The 3525-nt window shown below is 39.8% G+C and overlaps 1 protein-coding gene across 1 annotated transcript in view; it reads left to right on the top strand.

The window, feature by feature from the left end:
- The window catches only part of LOC101998945 (olfactory receptor 10V1-like), a 27314-nt gene that overhangs the window by 22546 nt on the left and 1243 nt on the right, over positions 1-3525 (top strand). The gene's annotated exons all lie outside the window — the stretch shown is intronic.

Raw genomic sequence — 3525 nt, 5'->3', positions numbered from 1 at the left:
GTTTTTCTCTGCTACCCTCCTTTGACTAATTTTTAAACTGATCCATTATCAATCATGAACAAATCAAACACTCTCTTCCTCAAAGAAAGAGACTAGGTAGCCTACAGAATTCTCCCTCTATAGGCATCTAAGTTTCTAAAGCCACTCGCCAATGTACAGGGTAAAACAGCCGAAGGCAAAGAACTTGTAAGCTATTCTTCTTGGTTCTTGCTGTGAACAATCTCAAGAAGTAAAAATAAAGTATCTTCTTTTTATAAAGGAGAGGCTTTTTGAGAGTTTTTCTGAGTTGTACCTGTCTCAGAAAATATTACCTGCTACATTAGTTGTTTTCTTTAAAAAATGGTAAGAGGGGAGCTATACAAGTGTAGATTCCGGACTTGGAAACTTTGGAAAATTGTGTCCTGCACTAGGTGATAGTTAATCAATGCTCTAAATCAACACATCAAATACCTTTGCATTCCTGTCTCCTAATCAGCAACAAGACAGTTTACACTCCTAGGAACTTAGAGATCAGCCACAAAGGGAAAAAAATCATTTACTTGAAATCTTATGGTTTTTATTCTCTCAAACTCTCACAAACAAACCAATGTTTGTTTTGATATAAAAATTATTGCCCCCAATTTTTCAAATTAAAAACTATTTTTAAAATGTCCTGAAACTTCAGTTTTCCAGGAACACAGCTTTGTCCCATTTAGATCCTAGAACATAACACATTCCAAGTCAGGAAAGATGCGTGGTCAGTGTCACCCCAAGGCTGATGTGAAGATGGAGTCAGCACTGTTTAGAGCTATATGCTTTCACGAGGCCCAAGCTTTGGCTCAATAATTTGCCATTATACGGTTAGAAAGCCGTGTCAGAACATTCTGGATCATATTGCAAAGGCTGCATCTAGTTAGCCTCTTTGTTGCAGTGACAAAAGCTCTTGATATATATTAAGTTAATTCTGCTTCCATATCTGTTTTCCTCATCACCAGGCAGGCGGGGAAATGATGAATGTGAAGCATTTACATAAAAATAACATGGGTGCTGTGCCACCATTATGATGCTTGGGGTTCTGTTTGGTTTAGGGAAGTGCCCTGGGTTATGCAGCATTTTTCAATGATTTTCTTCTCGTTTTCTCTACGCTTTATGAAGAAATGAAAGCTATGTAGTCACTGAAATTAAGTGCCTTAAAATTAGGAACATTTATGCCTAAAATGGGACTTCCTGGGCCTAAGAAGGCTTGAGAGAACATGACAGAGGGCACCACAGAAACCTCTCAGCACTAGAGTCCCAGTGAACTGAGTAGTCACTGTGTATAGATCTGCTTTAATTTCAAGATACCGTTCTGATCTTTGAACTAGAATCTTGGCAACCAGGAGGCAGGCATTTCAAACCCTAGGCACCTAATGAAAATCCTTGGGGCACTGCACAAGCGATCAGGTCCTAGCTCACAGAGGACGGTTTTCTTCATTCCCATTCTGTCGCTCATGAAAGACAAATTAAACCACACCCCATCTCCCTATACCCCAAAACAGTATAGCCTTTAGACAAATAATTTCCCCCTGCTCATTAGAGACGAAGAACAAAGGTTCTTTCTGCTGCATTGTGCACAGCCCTTACCGGATAAGCCGCAGTCTAGGTTATAGCAGTATCTTGAGTCTGAAGGCACTGTAACCTAATGTTTCATCCTTTGCTCTATCTTAGCTATATTTTCCCACAGTGACCACCTAGAGTTCTTTCTAAGGCTGAACTGTACTCAACCACTCAGCAAAGCGACTTAGCAGGTGAAGAGTGAGGCCGTACAATACAACCTAAGAAATGCTGCGTAACCAAATTGATTAAACCACGGTCTTCCCGTGTTATTGTTCTGGAATGTCTGACACCTTCTTTTTCTTCCTTTATTCCTACTTATTTATCTGGAAATAGACATAAGGACAGTTTATTGACAGAGAAATGTGTTCTTGAGAAGGGAGTGAGCCAGTGAAATGAGGGACCACACGTGCTCAAGTGCTGGGCCACACCTCACTTCATTTCCGCCTTATTTACATTCTGCCTGCCTCTCCCACCTTCATCTGTCACTGACTTTCTTTCTTAATTTAGAGTTAAGTTCAGCAATGAAGGTCAGCCACCTGGCAGATAAGCACCAGCAGGACAAAGGGGACTGGGAAGTCTAGAGAAAGAGTAAGGAAACCCAGAGTGTCAGGAAAAGCGAGCATAGGAAACAGACAGAATGAAGAAAAGCGAGGTTATGCTTTCCTGCGTCACTGGCTTCCTTAATCTCCCATGTGTGTCTTCACCTGTTAGATGGGCTTGGTGCTGACTATGCATGCCTACTGAAATAGTGATATGGGTTAGTAAACAAATTCATAATAAAGCATGTTCCGTTATGAGCTACTAACCTCAGAACACCAGCCCTGATTTGGGAAAACCAAAAGATATAATTAGGAGCTAGGTGGCAGTGGCCCAAGCCTTTAACCCTAACATTAAAGAGGCCGAGGCAGGCAAATCTCTGAGTTCAAGGCCACCCTGGTCTACAGAGTGAATTCTTGGACAACCAGTACTACACATAGAAACCCTGTCATGAAAAATCAATATACATATATAGACAATATAATACATAATTATTATTCTATGTATTATATGACCTGTATCTAATTATGTATGTATATAATTATATATGTGTGTGTGTGTGTGTGTGTGTGTGTGTGTGTGTGTGTGTGTGTGTATGGTACAGGACATAATGATAAAGGCAGTATGATGCCACTTCAACCATAATGTCATCAATAATTTAGAAGGGGAATTTTGAACTACAATACCCTATGGTAATTTCATGGAAGAACAGATCCTAGAATTTGAAAAGTGGATGAGCTTTAGACTAAGAAGAGAGAATATTGAAAATGAAAGTGTATTAAGTTGAGTCCAAGACCCAGATTAGAGTAAACCACGTGGTATAAACAAGGCTATTTCAGTGTCACCGTGGAATTGGACTAGAAGAGTGAGGTCCAAGAAAGACTTGAATGATTGTCAGATGTATGTGAAGGTTGGAATGTAAGCATTAAAAAGGCAGTCACATTTGCAGAACATTTCACGGAACTAGAGATCATCATGTTAAGAAAAACAAGGCAGACTCAGGGCTGGGATTCAACTTTGTTCTTGCCTAGGAGGTACAAAACACCAAGACCCCATAAAACGAGGCATGGTGGCCCCCACCAGCATTCCAGCATTCAGAAAGTGGAGGCAGAAGGACAGAAGTCCAGATCAGATTTAGCTCCACAGTGGGTTTGAGGTCAGCCTGGGCTACGGAACACCCTTTCTCAACAACAACAAAAATAAAATGAAACAATAAAGACTCTAGGTTTTGAAATACACAAGAGTTTATGATACAGTATCATAAAATACCAGTAGTATAATTCTCTCTAAATGATGACACACATTTGCCTATACAGTTATAACAATTTTTAGTCTAAGTTTCAAAGAATCTATATTCTGTTTCTCCGTTTTGCAGCTTTGAACTTTAAATTGGTCTTATTCATTGATTTGTTC

Source organism: Microtus ochrogaster, unplaced genomic scaffold (assembly GCF_000317375.1).
Source record: "Microtus ochrogaster isolate Prairie Vole_2 unplaced genomic scaffold, MicOch1.0 UNK56, whole genome shotgun sequence".
Taxonomy (NCBI): Eukaryota; Metazoa; Chordata; class Mammalia; order Rodentia; family Cricetidae; genus Microtus; species Microtus ochrogaster.
This window is presented reverse-complemented; position numbering and strand designations above follow the sequence as displayed.